Source organism: Malaclemys terrapin, chromosome 3 (genome assembly GCF_027887155.1).
Source record: "Malaclemys terrapin pileata isolate rMalTer1 chromosome 3, rMalTer1.hap1, whole genome shotgun sequence".
NCBI lineage: Eukaryota > Metazoa > Chordata > Testudines > Emydidae > Malaclemys > Malaclemys terrapin.
In genome coordinates, this window is record NC_071507.1 from 124,521,258 (window position 1) to 124,534,557 (window position 13,300).

Consider the following 13,300-nt stretch of genomic DNA (forward strand, 5'->3'; position numbering starts at 1 on the left):
CAGGGCCGCCGCGGGATAGCACCAGCTTGGCAGCAGCCCAGACATGACTGGCCAGGGGCTGGGCGCAGCGTGCGCGTTGCTGGGTCCCCACAGCAGGCCCAGGCTCGGGGGGTTTGCGGGCGCCAGAGCCACAGCCGCCGAGCTTGGCCAGCAGCCGCTTCCTCCCCCTGCAGCAGTGGGAGCTGTAGCAGCGGCTGCTCCAGAGTCCCGCTGCCCAGGTGGGGAGAACAGCCGCCGCCTGGCCCTGCGGGCTGCCCCCCTACTCTCCCTACCGCCTGACTGAGTCCTGCCTGCACTGGGGCCAGCCCCGACTCTTACTTACCCCAGCCCCGCGCTCCCCCTGCGTCTCCGGGGCCTCCCTCCAGTGCTTGTGGAGGGAGGAGGAATGGTGAGCCTGGGGAAGAGGCGGGGATTTGGGGAGGGAGCCAATGGGGGGCAGAAGGGGGCGGGGGGGGGCGAGCACTTCCGGGCTCTGGAGCATTTCCTTGTTTGTCCAGTGTCCCAACCGCATATCGGTCGGGACGCGGGACAAACAAGGAAATATCGGGACAGTCCCGATAAAATCGGGACGTCTGGTCACCCTATTTTGGATGCATCAGGAAGTTTGGGAATGTTTACATATGATCTAGGTGAAGGACTTGGACTAATGATCTTAACTGAGATCTAACAATCTCTATAATGTTTCTTCTTTAAGGGTTGTTCCCCTTCACCAATATTACAAGAAATAGGGAGGGACTCACTGAAATTAACCAGAAGCAAATTTATGGGATTCCACTTTACTTTTCACTTTGTCTCATTCTTTATCTCTCATTGTCATGATGTCTTTTATGCCATACCCATGCTTGTAACTCCTTCCCAATCCCACTGCACAAGGCAGCTGTTCTTTCTGCTTACTCTTTATTCGCTTCTGTGAGGTCCACAACACCGATCCATTTCAGTTAAAGGCTCTTTTTATGTTAGTAACGCTTAATAAGATAGAGCCTTTGTCTGGGTCTCTGAGCTTGTTTTGTCTGTCTATTTAGAACAAAAGAATGGCCATAGTAGGTCAGACCAATGGTCCATCTAGTCCAGTATCCTGTCAGATGCTTCACAGGGAGCAAATAGAACAGGGTAGTTGAAAACTGAGAATGCTCAACAGCACTGAGGATCAGACCTCTTGTTTGATCTCAGTTTGACTTGTCTATAATTATTTGTTTAAAACAAACTGATGCAAAAGAACTCAGTGCTTTTAATGATTATCCTAAGAAATTTTATATATAATACATATAGAAACAAAAGCTCATGCACAATGTCTTTTATAATCACTTACTTTGATTTAAAGTATGCTCCAGGGGACTTTAAAGTGAAATCTGTTACCTTGTTGAATTTTGTTTTGTCTTCCTCGTGTACGAACACGGCTTTGCTTCTTAATGCAGTGTTGACAAAAGCATCCAGTTGGACAATCCCAAGAACAGCCAAATTATTTCATCATGAAGAAAGTTAAAAATACTTACAGTAGCCAATCTGCATAATAGAACATCTGTTTGCTTTAGCTCAGTGAGCTTTTGAGGCCTAACTTGGCAGAATTTTGAAATTCCTGGTAGTTTAATTTGTTAGTGTTCTTGCTGACCTAGGAAAAGCAATTCTTACCCAGTGCAAATACAAAGGATCCTATTACGTAATTTTGGAGACAAAAGCTATATGAATGGATTTTCTTTCTTAATACAAGTGCTAAACTTGTGACTTTTTTTTTTTTTTTTTTAAGTCACTGAAAAATTATTTGGGATGAAGCAAAATGTAGACCTTGCTCACCAATCGCTTTTAACTATTTTGCTGATATGTTATCTATTGCTGGTACTTTCCCAGGTTTCATTTTCATAATAATAGCATGCACCACTTGCTCTCACAGGATTGATGGCTCTGACTCCATACTCTCTGTCATCTTGTATTATAGTTTGGTAACAGGGTGCTTGGAGGACCAGGTGGGCTAGTGGTTGGTGCGCCTGCCTGCCAGCCCTTTGTTTTCCTGGTCAAGGTGCCTCAGGGCAGGTCTTCACTACAGGGGGGGGTCGATTTAAGATATGCAAATTCAGCTACCCGAATAGCATAGCTCTGAATTCGACCTATCGGAGCCGACTTACCCCGCTGTGAGGACGGCGGCAAAATCGACCTCCACGGCTCCCCGTCGACGGCGCTTACTCCCACCTCCACTGGTGGAGTAAGAGTGTCGATTCGGGGATCGATTGTCGCGTCCCGACGAGACGCAATAATTCGATCCCCGAGAGATCGATTTCTACCCGCCGATTCAGGTGGGTAGTGTAGACCTAGTCTCAGTCTTTCAGGCAGTGGGAGTAGGGGGACCTAGGCCCTCCCACTCCACTGGGTCCCAGCCCAGGGCCCTCTGAGTTGATCCTGAATGGAGGGAACTCCAAGTAGGGAGTCTGAGTCCACTGCCCTGATCTCCCTTCAGTTTGGTGTGTGGCTACTATAGTCCAATTTGCTGGGGTGGCTTGCTTCCTGTGGTGCCCTCTCATGGATTTTGGGCAGTGTCCTGCTGCAGTCCCAGGGTCCTTCAGGCAGGGCAGCCATGAATTTTTTGAAGCCAAACCCCACAGCGTCTCTGGTCTGCAATCACCCCCTCAGTTGCTGGAGGCTCAGAGGTCTCCTCCACAGTCTCCCTTAGCTGGGAGACAGAATGTGCTCCTTGGAGGCTGCCTTGGCTGCCAGGTTGGTAATCCATCCTTTCAGGTAGGGTGGTAGCTAGCTCCTGCTTCTTCACCATTCAGCCCTGAACTGGGCCCTGCTCTCACCTTTCCTCCTCCGACCCTCCAGGCCTGGGATTGGCTGCAGGTATAATGGGACAGGGCTAGCTGGGCCCAAAGCTCTCCTTCACATCTGCTGTGCTGGCAGGCAGTTTCTTCACTTCGTGCAAGATGGCTCTGGTAAGGCCTACAGATTGACACAATCTCTCCACTGGCATTTGATATCACTTTGGGTAAGGACACTGCCATTATGATTTTTATTATGTTTGATCACAAGTGTAATGGGTCAGTCACCTCTTGTGTGCCTCCTAGCAGCTAGGTGCAGTCCTACAATCCTTTTCTTGTCCCTGGTGCCCCCTGCAGGCTGCCAGTCAACTTTGGTTGGTCTTCCATAGCTTGGGCCTCCAGCCAAGACACACAGTCCAAATGAACCCCTTCTGGGGGTAGCAAAGAGTTAAATAAATTGACAATCCCATCATCCTTGCTAGGTTCTTCAGGATTGTCCCCTTTGTTGGGATTTTTGCCACTGTGGCTTGCAGGGGGACCTAGGCCTGGCCACTACTACAGTTTCTAACTCAGGGACCCTATAAACAGCAGGTACGCCAGTACATTGCTGCTTCTTCCCTTGGCCTTTTTCTACCTGGCCTATTTTAGGTTCACCCTTATCTCAGGGTTAAGGTTTGTAGGTCCTCTTTGTCTCTGCAAACCCAGCTTAAACAAATACAGCCAGAACCAAACTCTGGTTATCTCTCAAGCGCCTTTGGCCAGAGAGACATACCCTTCCTTTCCCCTCTGCTCCTAGATGGGAACTGAGCTGCTAAGAACCTGCAGCTCCTTTTAGCTGAGCCTGCTGGGCTCTGTTTGGCTGCTTCTGTGAGGCCTCTCTAGGCATGCCTGGAGAACCCACCTTCACTGCTCCTGGGGCAGTGTGTAGTGGGACCCCACAGGGCCTTCCATAGGGAACTACAAAGCCCAGGGAAACCCCATTACAACAGGGAAAACATTTTTTTGTAAGAAGTCTGATCACTGTGAACATACCTTTTGTATTATTACTGTCTTTGTAATTCTCAAGTACCATGCATTTTGCCCTTATAAAGTCTTGTCTCTTCTAGTTTGTCTTTTGGATCTGTCTTCTCAGTTTCTTTTACTCTCTCCCATATTCTTCAGCTGCCAAACCATTGTCTTTCTCTTTGTGTTTTTTTGCAAGCTTGAACACTTCACAGTTAAAATGCAATTGGATGTCACAATTAATGGTCAAGTTGTAAAGGTAGTAGATGAATTCAGTTATCAGGGATCATATATATCCAACCAAAGAAGGTGTTCCAAAGAAATCAGAAGAAGACTAGGAATGGGTTGCCCCGCCATGGCATCCCTTATGAATGTTTGGAAAAGCCATGGCATCTTGAAATATACAAAAGTTCAATTGGTGAAAAGCCTAATTTTTTCCATAATGATTTATGGATGTGAATCATGGGAAATTAATGCTGCTTTGACAAGAAGAAAATTGAAGCCTTTGAGATGTGGGCTGGCAAAGATTCTTGTGTATGTTCTGGATGGAAAAGACGACAAATGCTTATGTTAGAAATATGATTGCAGAGAAACAGACCCTGCTTTCAGAAACCAACAGATGTAAACTTACGTATTTTAGTCACATCAAGGATAGAGATGAAAATAACATTGAGAAAGTTATCATGGAAGGAATGGTGGAAGGTCTTCATAATAGGGGTTGACCAGTGAGGAGATGGTTAAATGGAATGCTGCAAATCACTGGGAGATCAGCTGCTGAGTGCTTGAAGTTAGTGATGGATTGAGAAGGCTTTTGAAAATTCTGTTCCGGTGTCACCAGTGACATGAATAAATGAATTTTACTTGTTTAAAAGGTAGTCAAAAATATGACCTATCAACCTTCAGAGAGGGCTTGACTTTTTTCTGCTGTTTTATTCCCATATCTTATTTTAAAAATTGTTCTATTTAGTAATTTTAGAAATCCCTATACTATCAGACCTGCTTACCCATCAGGCACTGCATATGTCTCTCTTTTAAAACTTTCTTGTTGAGTGTCTTGTTTGCTGTTCTCTAGTGTCTGTCTACCTTTTTGACAATAATATAAGTATAAAATTAAAACAAAACATTTAAATCATATTTTTTCTTTCCGGAATAAAATAAACTACACTTCTTCCTGTGCAGAAGCAGAGGAGCATAATAGAATCAATGTAATCAGAGCAGGTTACGAGATGAGACTTGTAATTGCCTGTAGAGACTCCATGTCATTTATCACATCCATGATACCTGGCAGGCCTGAACTTAATTGCATTTTACCCATTAATGCCTCAGTCCACTATTCCTTATATAGCAGTGGCTCTCAAACTTTTTTACTGGTGACCCCTTTCACATAGCAAGCCTCTGAGTGCGACGCCCCCCTTATAAATTAAAAACACTTTTTATATATTTAACACCATTATAAATGCTGGAGGTAAAGCAGGGTTTGGAGTGGAGGTGGACAGCTCGTGACCCCCCCCCATGTAATAACCTCACGACCCCCTGAGGGGTCCCGACCCCCAGTTTGAGAACCCCTGTTATATATGAAAGACACTTAATTCAACTCTTTGGAAGTTTTGCCTATAAGGGGACTGCAGGAGGATCACTAAGCCTTTAAGGATACTGGGAAAATAGTTTTGAGAATCATTTGCACTTGACTGCTGCTAATCAGTTCACAGGATTATTAACAAAACATCTTGTTTCTGTTTCTAAGGACTGAAAACTTGTTCTTTAGTAGTGTTAACCAAAAAAGATGCTGAGGCAGGTTCATTCTCATGGTTAAGTACTTTCAGTAGTTCCTCCTTCTCTGATTCACGTCATTATTTGGTGGATACTGTACCTGTGAAGCAATTGAACCTTTATTTGAGACTCGTTTATGCACAGACGTCTTACTCATGATAACTCTATTGAGGTCTTTTAAAAATTAATTTACCTATGTAGCCCATTAAGGAGATGAGTATATATAAGAATTCAATATAAGAATAGTTCTGTAGGAAATCACCCTGTCAGATTAAGGAGAGATGGTAGCGTAGAAATCACATGTAACTACAGGGCAGGTCCCTGCCAGAGAAAAAACTGTGAATTTTTTTCTATTTATTTTTATTCGCATTAATGAGAAAACAAAGCATGTTTTATTCATCTATTCAGTATTTACCATTGAATCACTTGATGCTCTGCTAGCACCGTCCTGGGTATGTTGACATTAGAACTAGTGTTGCCATTTGCTACAAGTTCTTGTTTCACTTATTAATACAGCTTTTATTTTGTACTTAAAGTGCAATTATTTAGAGGACCACTTTTTCAAATTGTTTTTGTTACAGTGTGCAATGCTTGGTCTCAATTAAGTTAGTCAGAGACACCAATCAGAAGATGAATTTTTGAGAAAGAAACTCTCTGAAGTTTGTTTCACTGATAGCCTGTCCACTCTGCATTTCCCTTCCTCTAGTTAATGGTAATTAAGCACCAAATCCAATACACCCACAGTAATTCTTATCATTCCAAGTTTACTTCTCTGATTTCTAGTCTATACCAAAAGAGTTTCTTGAAATAAATCCTTATGAGAGAGGAGTTTTTTTTTTTTTTGTCAGTTCTTATAAATCCAAATAAATATTCCTTTAAAGAGCTAAGGCTAAATTGTAGATGCCGACCTTCCTTGACTGTCTGCCTTAGCAAGGAGACAGCTGCTTTCCCTCAGCCCACCAATTGAGAAAGGGAGGAACAATCATTAATCTACCCTTCAGGAGCTCAACTTCCAAATTCAATTTAAAGTGACTTCTGAAGCAATCACCAGTGGCCTGGAAATATCTCAGCACTGTGTTTACTATCATTTGGGTTTTGCCCTGGTGTAGAATTCAGAAGGGTGTGATTCTGGACTCATGGGGTTTCCCTTTGAGCATTGAAGGATTTGTGTCATATATTAGATGGATTTTTAGGTAGTGCACTGATTTGATATATTCAGAATAGCAAAACCTAGCGGCTCAGCCTCTTCTGAACTTCATTATTTGCCTTCTTGGGGATCCTTCAGGCATCCTGTTTACTTTAAGAATAATCTTTCACATCCAGCTGCAAGACTGATGACATTGTGCCTTCCAGGAAAGGGTTTAATTCAGGAGTTTCTTTATCTGCTGTAGTCCTCAGAATCCGAATTTCTCTCTAGATTGCTGCTTTGGAAATCAGGTAATCTTGCATCGCTATTCTTTAAATAATCTCCAGTATAACGTGACCAGCTTTGCAACATGCTATTCCACTGACTTCATTCTGATGTCCACATTTTTGATGTTCTTATCTGACTTCTCCAAGTGAATTCCAGCTCAGTGACTATCTTTTTTGTTTGTTTTCCATCGAAGTGAGAATTCTTGTGATGGACATCTGACTTAGAAATAATTAGCACCAATCTGGTATGAATCAAACTTTCATCAGAATCAGAAGTGGAGGGGAAATTACATACGGTGCATATTAAAATAGTGTAGCCTCTGTGTGATGTTTTTGAAGCACTCTGTTGGAAAAAGTCTAATTGGATTTTGATCTAGCCTTTTGGCATCTTGTCTCTGCACAAGGATTAAAAAAACAACCACTCTCTTCTTGGCCAATGTTTTTTCCAGTTGTAGAAACATCACCAGCTCTTTAAAATAAGGTATAAAAAGGATTAACTGTTTAAGTGTGTAGGAATTGTGTTGAAACATGTTCTCAGGTTGTGGTACTTTCTTTTGTAACTAATTTTAACTCTGCTCATTGCAGTCTTTGCCATCTGAGCAGGTCATTTGTTGTAAATCATGACGAATAAATTATGGGGCATTTAGTGATACAAGTTACTGTTCTTCTTCGAGTGAATGCTCGTGTATTCCACAATATGTGTGTGTGCTCGCCATGTGCACTGGTGCCGGAAGTTTTTCCCCTAGCAGTATCCGTAGGGGGGAGTGCCCCTGCGTGGTATAAGGGGAGCTCCCCCCACCCTCAGTTCCCTCTTGCCGCCAGTGAAGGTGTGTCGGAACTGCTCTGCTCCAGCTTTGCTGTGGCTCGTCCCCAGAACTGTTCATTCATTTAGTACCTGTAGTTAGTTAGCGTAGTTAGTTTAATTGGTCAGCGAGCCCGGGCCAGGGCATGTCCCAAACCCCGGGATTTAAGTCATGCGGTTCTTGTTGGTGTTCTATGCCAAGAAGCGACCTGCACACAGACTGTTTGTGCTGCTTGGGAGAAACACATATCAGCAAGATTTGCAAATTGTTTAAGCCTCAGACCAAAAGAGAAAGGGACATTAGTCTCCTAGCCATTCTGATGGAGTTGGCGCTGACCCAACCCTGGCACACTGCTCTGAGACAGTACTGGGCACCGTGGTGTCGGTACACGGCGATCCGCCAGTGCCATCGACTAGTCAGCACCACTCCCCATCCACGGGGCGCGCCAAGAAGGCCAAGAAGTCTCTCTCTGCTCAGCGGCACTGGGGGAAGTCTGGGACAGAGGCTAGGCCCATGTCGGGCAGTCCTCGATCCCCACTGGCACTAGGCCTCCGACTCACGTAGAGCGGAGTAACCCGGCCCCTTCGGAACAGGCCTCTCTGGATGCCGTCCACACCCAAAGCTCTCCAGGCGGCCCGGGACGTCTTGTCCATGCCAGTGCCCGGAGTGCTGCCGATGTCGGCCCCACGCTCCAGAGGTAAGCCACCACTGGGATCTCCACAGTCGCCCCCAGCTCGGTACCGTTCTCGGTTGAGGGAACGTTCCCGATGCTGATCACCGCCCAGCATCCGCTCAGGGCAAGGTCCATGTAGTGGCACTGAGCGTTGTGGCTGGCCCAGTAGTACCAGTGGGCACCATGGCCTCCAGCGCAGCCCCCGGTGGGAGCTCGCTTGGTGGCCGGAGCTTTGGAAGCACCATCGGCCTCCCTCTCCAGACCCCCACCAGAAGAGTCAGTCAGGTGGTGGATCCTCCAGTGCTAGCCGACACCCAAAACACTGCACCGGCTTCTTTGCCCTGCCCTGAGGAGGCAATTGCGGCCCCGCCTCCCTCCATCCTGCAGGAGGACTTCAGGACCCTCCAAGAGCTCTTAAAGAAGGTGGAAGCAAGCCTCTACCTCCAGGCAGAGGAGACGGAGGAGCCCTCAGACTCCTTGTTCAACGTGTTGTCCCTATCGGCACCGGGTAGGGTGGCCTTGCCGCTCCATGAAGGGGTGGCTAAAATTTCAAATGCCCTGTGGCAAACACCAGCCTTGGAGGCCCCATATCAAAAAAGGCAAAGTGCAAGTACTTTGTACCCACTAAAGGGTATGAGTACCTATATACCCACCCGGCGCCCAACTCCCTGGTGGTCGAGTCGGTCAACCACAGAGAACGACAGGGTCAGTCAGCCCCGACCCCAAAAAACAAGGACTCTCGGAGACTGGACTCTTTCGGAAGAAAAACGTCTTCGAGCTTCCAGTTACGAGTGGCAAACTATCAGGCTCTCTTGGGTAGGTACGAATTTAATCTGTGGGGCTCCCTGCCTAAATTTGAGGTCTCCCTCGAGGAGCGCGAGAAGAAGGTGTTCAGGGCGCTGGTGGAGGAAGGGGCAACGGCAGCTCAGGCTTCCCTGCAGGCTGCCTCGGATGCCGTGGACACGGCCGCACATTCAATGGCTTCCACGGTGTCCATGAGACAGGCGTCATTTCTCCTGCTCTCTGGGATCTCCAGCGAGGCCCAATCTTTCATGCAGGATCTCCTGTTTGATGGGAAAGCTCTGTTCGTGGAGGCAACAGATACAAGGCTGCATGGCATAAAGGACTCCCGCATGACCCTCCAGATCCTGGTCTCTATGTCCCAGCTCCGGTACAACCTAAGTTCAAGCCGCAGCAGACTCCGACCCTGGCCGCCCTCCCGAAGTACGAGGCCGCCCATAAGAAGCAATGGGACTATAAGGGACGGGCAGTCTCGGCCTGCCCCCCAGCCTGGACCCTCCAAGGGCAAGCAGGCGGGGAAAATGTGATTTTGACAGGATGCGCGGGGGCAACCCGCCAGTCTTCATCAGGGATCAAACCCCAATAAAGCTTCTCTTCTCCAACCGGTTGTGTGCTTTCCTTCCACAATGGTCTCGGCTCACTTCGGACCGATGGGTCCTCAACACCCTCCAGTTTACCTCCTCCCCGCCCAACCACCTCTGCCCCGGTCCCTCCTGGGGGACCCCTCGCACAAAACTCTGCTCAAGCAGGAGGTGGGGTGGCTCCTAGGACTAGGAGCAATAGAGGCGGTCCCCAAGGAGTTCATGGGCAAGCAGTACTGCTACCATTATTTCCTTATCCCAAAGGCCAAAGGGGATCTCAGGCTCATACTGGACCTACGGAGTCTGAACCAGAATATGGTGAAGCTCAAGTTCTGCATGTTCTCCCTGGCCTCCATCAGGGCCTCCCTGGATCCCGGGGACTGGTACACTGCCCTCGATCTACAGGACACATACTTCCACATCCACGTATTCAAGGGGCACAGGCGCTTCCTCCATTTTGTGCTGGGACAAAATCATTACCAATTTACGGTCTTCCTGTTTGGGCTGTCCAGTGCCCCCAGCGTGTTTACAAAATGCATGTCGGTAGTAGCGGCCTACCTCAGATGGCGGGGGTACAGATATTTCCCTATCTGGACGATTGGCTTGTCAAGGGCACCTCCCAGTCGCAGGTGAGGGATCACATGGCACTCCTGTCCTTGTGCACCGCCTTGGGCCTACTGGTAAACAACACCAAGTCCACGTTAGTCCCGGTTCAACGCATAGAGTTTATCGGGGCACTCCTGGATGCAGCGTCGGCCAGGGCCCCCCTCCCGCCAGACAGGTTTGAGACCCTGAAAGGTCTCATTGACTCAGTCACAAGGTTCCCAGTGACAACAGCCAGGGTTTGCCTGCAGCTCTTGGGTCATATGTCGGCGTGCACCTATGTGGTCTGTCATGCCAGACTCAGGATGAGGCCCCTCCAGCTCTGGTTGGCCTCGAATTTCTCCCAGGCTACGGACAGGATAGACAAGGTCCTCACCAAGCTGGACGCTGTGATTACCTCCCTGTGATGGTGGTCCATCCCAAACAACATGCTCCAAGGGGTCCTGTTCAGGGACAGGGCCCGGTCGCTGGAGCTGGTGTCCGATGTGTCAGACTTGGGTTGGGGAGCCCATGTGGGGAGCTTTCAGACCCAAGACCTGTGGTTGGCTCAGGACATGACCCTACACATAAACGTCAAAGAGCTCAGAGCGGTGTGGCTGGCATGTATAGCCTTCCGCTCGCACCTGGAGGGCAAGGTAGTCAGGGTCCTCACAGACAACATGGTCTGAATGTACTATATCAACAGGCAATGCGGGGCCCGCTCCTCTGCCCTCTGCCTCGAAGCCCTCAGGCTGTGTCACTTCTGTGTAGCCCATGACATCCACCTGAAGGTCTTCCACTTACCGGGTGCCTGCAATGAGAGGGTGGATCGCTTGAGCAAGACTTCTCCTTGCAACATGAATGGTGCCTCCACCTGGAAGTGGCCCACCGGCTCTTACGAAGGTGGGGAACTCCCCAGGTGGACCTATTCGCAACTCAGCAGAACCGGCAATGCCCCCAGTTCTGCTCCGGGGGGCCTGGGGAGGGGTGCTATCTCTGATGCCTTTCTCCTGTCCTGGTCAGGCCGGCTTCTCTACGCCTTCCCCCTGTTCCCTCTAATCAGCAGGGTCCTGGAGAAGATAAAGTAGGACAAGGCCCGAGTCCTCCTGATTGCCCTGGCGTGGCCCAGGCAGTATTGGTATGGGATCCTCACGGCCTGGTGGTAGCTCCGCTGTGGCTGTTGCCGCTCCACCCGGACCTGCTCTCACAGGACCAGGGCCGCTTCCTCCATCCGAACATAGTGGCTCTTCACCTTATGGCGTGGCTGCTCAATGGTTAGGTAGAGAGGAAAGGATGTGCTCAGAGCAAGTTCAGCACATCCTCCTCCAAAATAGACAGCCCTCCACTCGCCGCGCATATTTGGCAAAGTGGTCCTGGTTTTCTAGGTGGGTGGCAGACCAGGGGGTCTCCCCGGTGACCGCCCCGATCCAGCTTATCCTTGATTACCTCCTCCACATGAGGGCCCAGGGCCTGGCGCCCTCGTCCATCAAGGTACACCTGGCGGCCATATCGTCCTTCCATCCACCGGTGCAAGGACACATGGTGTTTTCCCATGCTATGACTGGCCGGTTCCTTAAGGGTCTAGATCGTCTTTTCCCGTATTCTAGACCCCTGGTTCCACAGTGGGACCTAAACCTGACCTCTGGCCCTGACCTCTGAACCACTGAACACTGTCTTTCATAAGGACAAGGTCCAGCTCCGCCCACACCCTGCGTTCCTCCTGAAGGTGGTCTCCGCCTACCACATGGGTCAGGATATTTTTCTACTGGTCCTCTGCCCCAAGCCTCATGCATCCAGTGAGAAACGCCGTCTCCACACGCTTGACGTGCAGCGGGCTCTGGCTTTCTACCTTGAGCGGACTAAGCGGTTCAGAAAGTCCTTGCAACTGTTTGTTGCCTCACCTTGATTTCCACTCAGCAGCTTTCAAATTGGATCACTTCGTGCATCCATTCCTGTTATGAGCTGGCGGGCGTTCCCCCGCCGCCCATTGTGAGGGCACTCAACCCAGTTACAGGCCTCATCAGCTGCCTTCATGGCCCACGTCCCCATCCAGGACATTTGTAGGGCCACCACGTGGTCGTTGGTTCACACGTTCACCTCGCACTATGCGATTGTCTCCCAAACCAGGGATGATGCCAGGTTCGGCAGGGCTGTCCTCCATCCTGGAAACTTGTGAACTCCTACCCCCCTCCAACAAATATAGTTTGTAATCACCTATTGTGGAATACATATGAGCAATTACTTGAAGAAGAAAAAACAGTTACCTTTTCTTTAACTGGTGTTCTTCGAGATGTATTGCTCATGTCTATTCCACATCCCACCCTTCTTCCCCTCTGTCGGAGTTGTCTGGCAAGAAGGAACTGAGGGTGGGGGGAGCGCACAGCTCCCCTTATACTGCGCCAAGCAGGTGCCACTCCAGGGGTTGGGGGGGTGCTCTCCCCTACAGGTACTGCTAGGGGAAAAACTTCCAGCACCAGTGCACGTGGTGAGCATGCACACCTATTGTGGAATAGACATGAGCAACACATCTCAAAGAACACCAGAAAAGGTAACTGTTTTTTCACTGAATGATGTGGCAGTCAAAAGCCACAGGACTCAGCTGGAAATGCTTTGAGTAGGATATTAAAAATGCAATTGATGTGAACTATTTGATTAATCTGGGTTTTTGCACTCTATTGAATGCTGCAAAATTGTAATGCAAACTAGTAACCTCCACCTTTGAAGAGGAAAAGAAATTAGAGGCGATAACTCCCAAGCTTAAACCACCAGATTTGTGTTTGGTTCTGATTTTGCTTTTTGAACCTGCCTGCTGGGATGCATCTGACATTGCAAATTTTGGGCTTGCAAGCCTTTAGTTAAGCCAAAACTATTAATTAATCATGTGCTAGTCTAGATCCGTGATACTCAGACTGTGGTTCTCGGGCCACA

General features: G+C 48.5%; 1 long non-coding RNA gene across 1 annotated transcript in view; it reads left to right on the top strand.

Annotated features, from left to right (window-relative positions):
- LOC128834018 (uncharacterized) overlaps positions 1-13,300 on the top strand; it is a 79,162-nt gene that overhangs the window by 14,702 nt on the left and 51,160 nt on the right. The gene's annotated exons all lie outside the window — the stretch shown is intronic.